Genomic DNA, 13,284 nt, shown 5'->3' with positions numbered 1-13,284 from the left:
TTTGGTTTCAAATAAAATTTTTTTAAATTTAAATTTTGAAAAATATGCTTTTTTTCAAAATAACTTAAAAATTGTTAGAGATACCAAAAATCTCGAAAAACAAAAAAGTCAGATTTGCTTTTCTGAATATCATGTATTTTTTTGTTCTTCTGTTAGACAAAAATTGATTGAGATTTGGTGTTTCTAAATTTGCATACATTCCTGATCAGTGACTCGTTCAACCCCTTTTAAATACAGCCCTTTCAATAATAAGGACTTTGAACCGATGAAACTTACAGATCATATAAACAATATATACACGAGTCAAGAAATTTGTAAAGTCGTAACGATTAAGTTCATTTAAGATACTAACTAGGGGGTGATTTTCTCGATTTTTTTACCAAAACCAAAAGGGACTAACTTTATTTTGAGCGTCACTTGTTTAATTTTGATGCTAGAATTTTTTCTTATAAAACAAAAATGAAGATTTTTTTAAACACTTTAAATAAGTTGTAATGAGTTTTCCCCGAAATGTGCTTCATTTTTGGTTATTTCACGTTAAAGTATTCCATTTGGAATTTGACGAATATGAACCTATTTTTCATTAGCTATAACTCTGCTTGTACTAGGTGTAGAGACGTGATATACACACCATTTTTTTAAATTTCTGACAGGCTATATTTTTGTTAAGAATGTTTTTTCGACAAAATACTTACTATTTGAGTTATTTGCGAAAAACCGTCTAAAAGCGTGGTTATTTTGTTGAAAAAATGAACATATTCACTGCTAAATAACTCGAAAAGTATTGACTTAGTGAAAAAACTCTATACAACAAAAGTTACTTAAAATTAGCCAGTTTATCGATTTCCTGACTTTCTTGTTTATTGTTCTTGACTATTGTTTTTTACAAGTTTTTAGCGATTTGTGACAAATGAAAATTTTGGAGAAACGAGTTTTGATTCTATACCTCTTACATACATATTTTGTGGAGTATCGGCAAGACCACTAAGTGCCAGAATAAACGAGCATGCAACATTCATCAACAACAGGAACTACAAATCACAGATACGCAAACATGCCTGGAGAACAATGAACATCGAGTGCAATGGAAAGTTTCATCAATAAGCAGGAAATACCTAAAAAGACACGACAAAAATAAAAATCAAAGAAGAATCCTACTCATTGAATAAAAAAAAGTGCAGCAATCACATCAGCAGAATGTGGCAGACTTTGGTTTCCAATACTAAAAGAAGAAGTCTACAAGAATATACCAACGTCTAAAGTCTAAAATGAGCAATAATAACAGGACTCTCCATGGACTTCAGAAACATCTGAGAAATGAAAACCTAAAATGTGTACAAAGTGTAAAACGACTACTTAGTAATTTTCAGAGAAAAATACTTCGAAAGATTTTTGGGGCTGTAAGTGAAAATGGGTTATAGATGTAGGTAACTTTGAATAAACTCGCTATACACAGATGCAGATAATGTGAAATTTAGTAAGGTGCAGAAGCCAAGATGTGCTGGACACATTGTAGTACACGAAGAGCTTAGCATTTTTAAATCCATAGGGCAGAACAAGTAGAGGGCCACCGCGTAGAAGATGAATTAAAGCAGTCCAAGATCCGCAAAGACTTGTCGAGCCAATTATGATGGAAACTATCAAAACTATCGAACTATCGAAGGTACCAAGATAATCGATCGATACATAAACAGCGTCGGCGTGTATTGTTACTACTTAGTACACAATATAAACAAGGGGGAAATGGAAGTTGGAACTAGCCAATTAGGGAATCCAACGATCTGTCAAGCTATTCCAATATGTCTGGCGGCTGGCATGAATACATTGAAGGCATATGATAGTATAGTGTTATTTTAGTATTTTAAAGTAATTTTCGTATTTTATGTCCGTGTAAATATTGCTAAATACTTCTGTGACATAGTAAAAAATATTGCTTACGCCAATAAACTTTAATAAGTACTTAGTTAAAAAGTTTTAATTAAGTAATTTGGAAGATTGAAGAAAGCTAGGTTAACAAATTTTATGTTTTATAAGTTTAATAAAAAATAATATTGAGCATCCCTAAAATAGATTTTAGGTAAAATCATCGGGGTAATATATATTTTATTATTTTAGGTACCTAGTAATACCACATTTTATCTTAAATTTGAAATTTTAATTTAAATAAAGTATCCAATAAAATCGTTTGTGTGCAGTGTTGCCAGAGAAATTTTTGTAAATGCACCGGAATGACTGGAATAGTGACACAAAGTACTAAACCAACACATTTTGTACAAAAACTTAAAAAAACGTTCGTTTAATATTATTTGAAGCAAATTTCTTATGTCACAAAATATTAGGTTTTTACTTTAGGAGACTTTAGTATCGAAAGTTTGGTTGTTAATTGTATCAAATTGGTACAATTGTAACAACTCTGGCAACGCTGAATTGCCTGCCAGTCGTCCTGTTATTAAAAATCACGTGGTTTGGATTGCCTAATTGGGATTGAAAATAGAAACCAGTCGTGGCAGTCGTCAGTGTTGTCAAATCGGATTTGGATTCAGTCAGCTTAAAATTTCTACTTCGCGCGCGCAGTGGCTAAAAATTTTCCCATTTTTTCCAGAGATAATTTATTCAGTTTTCCACCGGATATTACAATAAAAACAAAAAACAGGTTATAATCGTGACAAAAAAACGGAAAACCGATTAGTGCGTAATAAAAAAAACGGTTTTAGGTTATAACTGATAGGTTTTTCCATCCCTATCTGGAAGTCTCTGGAGGGCTATTCGTAGTGTGCAAGTACTTGGAGGGGATACGAGAAACGATCTCGCGAATAGAGGAGAAATCTTGCAACTTTCTTAAATAATTCCTATTGTCAATTGAAATTGTAAAATTGACGTATATTTCATACCTACTGTCACTGAAGAAGAAAAATTATATTATGTTGCTCCACAATACTGAGATGATATGCAATTATTATATAAAAGTAAATTTAATTAATTGTATTTTGCTCGCAGTACTGCGTTTTACTAATTAATTTTATTTATTTACTACATACAATTGTTTACCTGTTAATAACATAACCTCAGTCTTACTTTTTCTTCTTATAATTGTTTTTGGGCTGTGGCCTTGACAATTATCCAGCAACCAGGACTAATATAATTGGCCAATATAATTAAAATTGCGAAAAATGTTGCTGAGCTATGAAACCAGGTGTCGCTTTTCCGAACTTGCACGGTCTCAATATCCATAGTAAAAAAAACAATAGTTACTTAAACCGTTTTTTGAATGGCATGTTTTAATTTTTCGGTTGCCTTACTCTGGATTCTTTAAATTAAATATATCAGTTATAATACAGTCATATATTTAATGAGACAATTTTATGAGCTTTGAAGTGTTTATAGCTTTGTTGATTTTATGTATAAAAATTAAATACAGTATAACTGAAAATATTATTAAGACATTTCTAAATTTATATTTTAACATTGTTCTGCAGAAATTTCGAAATTGTTTAGCTGGGAATTTAAATATTTTACACACTTTAAATGTATAGTGTGGAACTCACTTATGGAATAAAATTATTTCTGTTTTTGTTTTAAAAAAATATATAAAAACGCAGAGACACGTCGACTTTTTATATATAAATGGCAACAGGTGTATGTTCTCAAATAACTTTGACAGCGTGTAAAATTATTTATTAAAATCGGCCAAGTTCTTTCGCCATGACACATGCCAATCATTAGAGCTTGGTCTTATAAGTTATAAATGTCTCATAGAAGAGTAATTGTTGACATGCAACATACGACATATTCACCCTAATAACAGAGCCAAACCTCTGTTATTAGGGTGAAAACCTCCTTTAAAACACTAAAATTCAGATTTAAAAACATGGTTTTTAACAAATGGCTACCCCAGGACTTTTCTATGAGGCATTTATAACCTATAAAACCATAAAACGAAGCTCTCAAGATGATTTTATTAAATAATTTTACACACCATGAAACTTATTTGAGAACACAAGTCCACAAAGAGTGCTTAGATCTAAACCCAAACTGATGGTTGGGCACTAATTTTTTAAAACGAAATGTAAATAAACGGTTTCGTTTTGATTCAAATCGAGTCTCTTGCCATCCCCTGACACGTGTTTCTACGTTTACCCGTTATCAAAGAGGCTTTGCAATAAACTGATCTAAATCAAAATGAACCGACTGCTCCGGTATAAATAATAAGATATTTATACCGGAGCATGGTTAGAACGACCTCTAACGGGGAAAGATGAAATGAGTGTCGTTAACGATTCAAGTAAACTGTTTACCCAGATATGAAAATATGATAATACCAAACGGGCGTCGCAACCTTCGTCGGGCGGCACAGGTACAATTGTAACTTTTGAGTTTTCAAATTGTGATAACTTTTTGAAGTTATACTTCCTTACGCGCGATATGAGGGTGAATTTTATATGGTAAAACGAACGATCCGGGCGCATGCGCATTATAACTTTGTTCTGATTGGATGTTCAAATGACATGTCAAAAATTATCAAATATGGCAGCTGTAGCACAGCTGTGGTGTGGACGGTTGACGGTTTGGTTATGTATGGTTGTTGCGTTTTAAAATTTGTGGGAAGAGAAACAACAAAACAAAGGTTAGTTAATAGTTATACTGCCTTTTTGAAGTTATACTTCTTTAGGCGCGATTTCATTGAGGGTGAAATTTTAGTAATCTGCGCACACAGGCAGTATGGATTTCGTTACTAAATATTTTAATTTATGTATTTATCAGCCCAGAAAAGGTGTGGAAAGAATATATTAGTGTTTTTAAATATATTTTTCTACAAACGTGTTAAAAATGTAATTTATAGCACTCCATAGGAGCGTTAAAAATGCTAGTTTAAAGCACCGGTGCTTTAAAAATTTTAAGGCACTGCAGTTAAAAGTGAATTGTCAAATTGTGAAACGTCAAAATATTTATATTTGATCTAGTAACATTAATAGATATTAATAACACCTATTTACGAATGTTTCTTCTAAAATTTAGGAATATATTAATTTTATAATACATTTAAATATGTAGTAATTTTCTTTACAATTTTTACTTACCAATTGTTTTGTTTATACCTAATATCGCCGTTGTCTAGCAAGTGTCTGCGTAGATTAGCGGTATATGTATTTAGCTACGGACCTGTTAGTACTTGGTTCGATTCCCACATAAGGAATTTTTTTTTGTTTATTATTAATGGTTATTGACATCTTAGACTATTATTATATGAACTTATAATAATTAAAAATAATTAAAATAATTAATCGGGATGTTGCCCAACTATTTACCGGATTGCAAATTTATAATAATTGCCTATTTCAAAACGCACTTTTGAAATGAATTTTTCTTATGCACAAATGCAATTTCAGATTTCTTATTCATTACAATAGTTCACAAAATTTCCTGATATTCTCACGAATCCAACGCACCAAACTGCATTAAAATCCGTCTTACTGCGCCAAAAATCGAGAGTAAGGCCTTTTTTGTGCTTCAATGCCTCGACTAATTCGGCCAGAGATCGAGAGGTCGTGAGTTCGAATCCAGTGCAATCCTATACTTTTTTTTATTTTTTTGAAAGCGGTAAGCACAAAATTAGTTTGGTGTTTAAAAAAAATTAAAACAAACTGTTTAAAGTATATTTATTTTTAAGAAATCATATAATAGAAGTATAACTTCTTACGTGCGTACAAAGTACATACACATTCTTTTTTTTTGTTAAAGGGATATAGACTTGAAATTTTGTGATATCTCTACATTTATCCAGTAGATTACGTCAGCCAAATATAACAAAGAAATCTTTATTCAGTTCCCAGCAGGGGGATTAAATTGTTCATACCCCCATAAACGACGGCATAGGTACATTTGTACCTTGTAATTTTTTAAATGAATGCTATAAAATATCAATACATTTTGTATTTAAATGATAGTTTATTTGAACCAAAATACAAAACTGAATGTTAGTGTGGATTTTCGCAACACATACATGTCGTTTTAGACAAAGAATGTATGTCGCACATAGATAGAAAATATACTACACAACTTTTTCTCGTTTTAGGTTGTTTTTTCCGTTCGTTTAGACAAACATGGCAACTTCCGGTTAATTTAGTATATCGACGAATGCTGTTAGATACTTGAGGAAAAGTATCTACAGCAAGACAAAGATCTTTAGAAAGATCCTTCAAAAACTTCTTGCGTTAATCATTTGTTTTTTGTAATGGATTGTGCTCTCGATCTCGATATAATGTAGTATGCTAGGCCAGTGACGTCAATCATATTATAAAAAAAGGCCAAGAGCCAAAGCAATGTTAGACCTTTGACCGTATACTCACCCAGCATTTTATCCATGGTATCAACATCCCTTTAGTTTTACTCTAATACTCAATCATTTCCTGTTATATATCCTGTTATATGCATGGACAAGAGTAACCCTATTCCTTTGTTTTTCTTTAGCAAATAAGAGCATTCATGATTGTATGCAAGTTTTGTGGAAAAAATAGCTATTTTCTTGCTTGCGTATTGATGAGTAGAAATCTCTTAGTTTTTCTAATTGAGCCCACTAACCTCATGTGACATGAATTCTAGACTTTAGCTAATTCAAAACTGGTAAAAAGTTGATAATATTTCGTGATAATATTTCGCCCAGAACATTCTTTCGCCAATATTAAATTGCCGGGAACCATTTGCTGTTTTTCAAATATAAAGGTGAATTTGTATGGGATTTGATGGATTACAAACCCAAAATACCATGTGTATAGTTGGGGTGGTGAGATATATATTGTGTAAATTTTGTGCGGCCTCTAAACGGAAACAGTTGTTCATCTATGGTTATGCATTTTGATGGTTTGTAGCCTTGGTGCACATTTTTATTCAGCATTGACCAGGTATCTCGTATGAGTGTAGCCTTATCGGCTTTTTTGCGTTATTGGGGGGAATTTTCGTTGTCAAATTTTATAAATCTTAGTATGAGAAACGATCACTAGACATTGCTGAACGTATTAGTGGCAAAGACTCCATATTCCACATCTCTCACCAAGTATTCCTTGTTGATTCTATTCTATGTATACCTCTGTTGTCGGCATTTCGGTAAACTAAATTTAGAATCATTATTACTCATGATAATTTTTAAGTATACACGTATTGACAAAAACCAAATACTTAACTAAATGTGGATGAAATCTATTATGTCTCCAATTAAAATACAATGCAATTCTATTTTTCCTAGAATTTACGATAGATAACAGGGGCCACTTAAACGCGGCTTCTAATCTTTGTTTGTAAATCCCTACAAGAACAAATTGCCGAATATTATTATTTATTTATTGCAATATTAAACAATTTTAAACCAATTATGTTAGCAATAAATAATATTATCTTAAATCTAACAATGATTTCCCTTTAGATTAAGTAATTTTTAAGAAAATATATAACGGGTACAATTGTACCTATGCCGTCTGTTACCGGTGTAAAATTATACCGCTCGACAAAGGTTAAGAAAATATTCCAACAACGCATCTCAGTTTACCCACCTAAATTTTTATTTGTTTTATAACATACTCTGTATTAGAGTACACAATGATAACGATTCAGACAAGTAAACTGAGATGCGTTGGTGGAATATTTTCCTAAGCATCGCCCGTTTGGTATTTTTATACCCGGGTAAACAGTTTACTGGAATCGTTATCGACACTCATTTCATCTTTCCCCGTTAGAGGTCGTTCTAACCATACTCCGGTATACATATTTGATTATTTATACCGGAGCAGTCGGTGCATTTTGATTCAGATCAGTTTCTTGCAAAGCCTCTTTGATAACGGGTAAACCTAGAAATACGTGTCAAGGGATGGCAAGAGACTCGACTTGTTTTACACCATACTCTTAGAGTACACAATGATAACGAGTCAGATGGGTAAACTGAGATGCGTTGTTAGAATATTTTTCTAAGCGTCGCCCGTGTGATATTATTATATCTGCAAATATCTCCGCAAATTGATTTCTTTGTGAACGACTTTACTGCGTTTTCCACACAATTATATTTATACTTAACTTAATGTTCTAATTTCAAGACTGATTTGTCAACTACTGTTATTGTCTTTGTTCTAGGATAAGTTGTATTTGTCAATTTCAAAATGTTCTAGCTCTCAATTGTTGAATGAGAGCAAGTAAGTTTATTCTTTATTATTGTTTGTTATGTATTTACCAATTTTGTATCTACTAGATCTTATTTTTCTAATTTGTGTGACATTTTAATTGTAAAAAATTTTTAATTGTATCATGTACTAATGGACTTCGGTCCGTAAATGAATAATAAATAAATAAATAAATATCTGGGTAAACAGTTTACTTGAATCGCTATCGACACTCATTTCACTAATTTTTTATCTTCAATAATTCTTTGCAATCTTATAAGGAATAGTTTATCGAATAGTTTTGATAAAACAAGTAGTAGGGATATTAGACCAGGACGGATCTGTTTTGAGGTGGATGTGAAAGGTGGCATTCGGATTTTTGCAGATAAAGTTAGGTGACAATTTCAATTATTATAATTGACTTATGCTTAGGGTTACCATAATTTATTAAGGCCAAATCCGGAATGTAAAATGTGAATTTGACTGTGTTGCTACCTCTACATTGTACATATATGAGAAATGCATCTAGCACTTACTCATTACACTAGTCATTACACTAGGTCCGTCACAAAACCGTTCTTGAACCGTTACGAGTGTGCTCAGTAACGAAAATGTGTAACTGCGCATAATTATTCATTATTGCGCATGCGCGTAACGATTCAAGAACGGTTTTGTATCGAGTTGGAACAAACCTACTAACTCAACTAACTGTCAACATATTATTGTCTGCTCGTGCTTATGAGCTGTTGACAACTTAAATATGTGATGCGGAGAATGAAATTTCCCACCGTTGGGCCAAGTGTTTTCCATTTTTTCAGTAAAGACAAAAATCCGGACATTTCTCATATCTGGACGTCAATCCGGACATGTCTTTCAAATCCGGAATGTCCGGACGAAATCCGGACGTATGGTAACCCCACTTATGTTTCTTCTCAAATATGCCCGGAACATTAATAAAAAATTTAAATATTTAAAAATTTCTATAAACATCGAATTTTTTCTATTTTTTTGCTTATAACTTTAAAACGATTCATTTTGGAACAAAGTCGTAGGGAAATAAAATAAAGATAATTAAATTTTGTATGATGTACGACTGGTTAAAAAGTCTTAAATTATTACCCTTTCTGCAATGTAGCAATAAATACAAAATAAGGGGGCAAAATAAGCCTGTTGTTGTTCAATGTTTTTCAACTACTTTGGGTGCACTTAGAACCTTCGTAATTCGCTTAAAAAATTCTTATAACATACTTAAACCGTCCACCAAATTTCATTAAAATCGACCTAATAGATGTTGCATAATAATTTTGCAATCTAAATGTTTTTAAAAAAGTTCAAATTTTTTAAAAACTTTCTGAACAAAAAATAGACCATTTAGAAGTTTTCTAATTTTTTTACATATAAACAAGCGCTCTACCTATCCAATACACCTTACAGAATTAAAATAGGATTATTTAGGCAACCTCAGCAATGTTTTAAAGTGATAAACAATTTTTTTGGCTTATAAACAAATTAGTGCTGTCGTCAGGAGGGGATGAAACGGCCTCCTATATTAAGATGGACTTACCCAATTTTTTTTATGTATTTTAACCCGCAGAATACGAATTTTTTGGGTAACAGTTAATCCGGATGTCGATAAGATTGTTATAAATAAAGAACTCAAGGAATTACATAACAGCGATTTTTCCCAAAATTAAACTTTTTTTTGTATTTCTTGGGTAATTCTAAGCAAAAAATGTTCTTACAAATTTTTTCATAGGATGCATAGTTTTCGAGATAAACGCGATTGAACTTTCAAAAAATCGAAAAATTGCAATTTTTGAACCCGAATAACTTTTGATTAAAAAATAAAAAAAAGCAATTCTGCTGATAGCATTTGAAAGTTTAAGTCAAATTAGACCGGTTTTGATTGTTTGCATTGCTAAAAATTAATTTTTTATTTTTAAACAAAGCTATTTGTTTATAAGCCAAAAAATTGTTTATAATTTTAAAACATTTCTGAGGCCCCTTAAATAATCCGATTTTAATTCTGTAAAGTGTATTAGATAGGTAGAGCGCCTCTTTATATGTGAAAATATTAGCCAACTTCTAAATGGTCTACTTTTTGTTCAGAAAGTTTTTAAAAAATTTGAACTTTTTTTAAAAAATTTAGATTGCAAATTTATTATGCAAAATATATTGGGTCGATTTTAATCAAATTTGGTAGACTGTTTAAGTATGTTATAAGAATTTTCTAAGCGAATTACTAAGGTTCTAAGTGCCACCAAAGTGATTAAAAAACATTGAATAACAACAGGCTAATTTTGCCCCTTAATTTGTATTTATTGCTAAATTGCAGAAAGGGTAATGCTTTAACACATTTAACCAGTCGTAGGTATATTATACAAAATTTAATTATCTTTATTTTATTTTTTTACGACTTTGTTCCAAAACGAATCGTTTTAAAGTTATAAGCAAAGAAAGTCGAAAAAAAATCGATGTTTTTCAAAATTTTTAAATTGTTTAAATTGTTTTATTAATGTTCCGGGCATATTTGAGAAGGAGCATAAGTCAATTATTATTATTGAAGGTGTCACCTAACTTTATCTGCAAAAATCCGAATGCCACCTCTCACATCCAAAAATAGACGTTTTTTCACAGATGAGCCCTGGTCTATAGTCTGTAAGAGTGTGGAGGTTTACCTGGTTTAGAAACCATGATAATTTCCGCTATCTTCCTTTGTAAAGGAATATATCTTAATCTAGTTACTGTAATACTGGAATACCTTGCATATTTTAAATTTATAAATCCAGATAATAAATATGGAATTCATTGTATATTTTTAAAAAGGCGGAAAATTCACAACTGAGATTCGTTTTATGGAAAGACGTAACTGTTTAAAAAATTTATACATAATCATTCATGCATATTGTCTATAAATATTAGTTTAAGTCAATTTGCTTCTGGTGTAAAATATTACTGCTAACACTGTGCAGGTGAATGTAATAAATTGATTGGGATATGGCTGCACAAAGAAATAATAAATATTGAAAGAAAAAAATATCGTTTTATTATAAAGAAAATAAATTTCATCTTGTTGGATCGAAAACGGTGATTATTATACAATTATTATTGATAGTGAATGATATGCTTGTTTATTTGTTACTTATATAGGTAGTAAAAGTCTCATAAATAAATCTTGTCTCATAAAATAATCGACCATAAATGTTATACTAGTGCGGCCGATATGTGAAACAATTGCACATTTAATGATACAAGCATATAATTTGGACCACATATACTACACATAAAGGTTCAAATTTAGATATGAGGCCATCTCAGATTTTACATATGTGTTTAATAGTACCATAATTCTTGAACGAAAAGTCCGATTTCAACCAAATTTGGTATATAGGTTCTTTTTTTGATTTACAAGATGGATGTGGTGAACCAGAAGAATCGGTTTACCAGAAGTTGTGTTTTTACTGGTTGTTTATGTAAAAATATGTTTTTTTTTCAATTTTTTCCCTCTGTATATATTAATTTTTCAACAAAAAGGTAATACCGCAATTGAAAATAGCGTAAAAATGTTTTGTAGAAAATATTTTGAATTTTTTAGTTATGTTAATTACCATTTAATAAATGCATAACGTATCTTCACATGTACCTACGTGTGGCAGATTCGTGCAAATATTATAAGAATTATTGTGAATTTAATGGTAGAATCATATAATTTGGACCACATATACTACACACCACTTTGGACCACATATACTACAAGGTTCAAATTTAGATATAAGGCCATCTCAGATTTTACCTTTTACAAAAATGGCGGGCATTCAAAATGGCGACTATACATATGTGACTAATAGCACGATAACTTTTGAACGAAAAGTCTCATTTCAACCAAATTTGGTATATTGGTTCTTCTTTTGATGTGTAAGACCAAGGTCTTGAACCGAAAGAATCGATTTACCAGAAGTTGTGTTTTCCTAATTTTTATGTAAACACATGTTGTGTTTTTGCCAATTCTTTTACCCTGTATATATTAATTTTTCAAAAAGGTAATACCGGTGTTGAAAAGAGCGTAAAAATATTTTTTAGGAAATATTTTGAACTTTTTAGTTATGTTAATTACCAATTAATAAATGCATAGCGTATCTTCACATGCACCTATGAACCTATGTGTGGCAGATTCGTGCAAATAATATACGAATTATTGTGCACTTAATGCTAAGAGCATATAATTTGGACCACACACACTACACATACAAAGATTCAAATTTAGATATGAGGCCATCTCAGATTTTGTCTTTTACAAAAATGGCGGGCATTTAAATTGAATCTGCCGCACATAGCTACATGTGAAGATACATTATGCATTTATTAAAAGGTAATTAACATAACTGAAAAGTTTAAAATCTTTCCTAAAAAATATTTTTACACTCTTCTCAATGGCGGTATTACCCTTTTGAAAAATTAATATATACAGGGTGGAAGAATTGAAAAAAAAAACAACATATTTTTACATAAAAAACAGTAAAAACACAACTTCTGGTAAACCGATTCTTCCAGTTTAAAACCTAGATCTTATTCATCAAAAGAAGATCATTGGTGCAAAATTTGGCTGAAATCGGACTTTTCATTCAAAAGTTATCGTGCTATTTAGTCACATATCTACCGCCGCCATTTTGAATGCTCGCCATTTTTGTAAAAGGCAAAATATGAGATGGCCTCATATCTAAATTTGAACTTTTGTATGTGTAGTATATGCGGTCCAAATTATATACTTCTACCATTAAATACACAATAATTCTTATAATATTTGCACGAATCTACCACACATACATAGGTACATGTGAAGATACGTTATGCATTTATTAAATGGTAATTAACATAACTAAAAAGTTCCAAGTTCAATGGTGGTATTACCATTTTGAAAAATGAATATATACAGGGTGAAAAAATTGAAAATAACTTATTTACATAATATAAAATAGTTTTACAAAAGAAACCAGATAAAACATAACTTCTGGTAAACTGATTCTTCCAGTTCACGATATGGATCTTGTAAATCACAAAAAGTACCTATGTAGCAAATTTGGTTAAGATCGGACTTTTCATTCAAAAGATATCGTGCTATTAGTCACATATGTATAGTCGC

The 13,284-nt window shown here is 31.0% G+C and overlaps 1 protein-coding gene across 2 annotated transcripts in view; it reads right to left on the bottom strand.

Annotated features, from left to right (window-relative positions):
* The window catches only part of LOC126887237 (uncharacterized), a 200,570-nt gene that overhangs the window by 150,996 nt on the left and 36,290 nt on the right, over positions 1-13,284 (bottom strand). The gene's annotated exons all lie outside the window — the stretch shown is intronic.

Source organism: Diabrotica virgifera, chromosome 6 (assembly GCF_917563875.1).
Source record: "Diabrotica virgifera virgifera chromosome 6, PGI_DIABVI_V3a".
Lineage (NCBI taxonomy): Eukaryota > Metazoa > Arthropoda > Insecta > Coleoptera > Chrysomelidae > Diabrotica > Diabrotica virgifera.
Note: the sequence above shows the minus strand (reverse complement) of the source record. Positions and strands in the feature narration are given on the sequence as shown.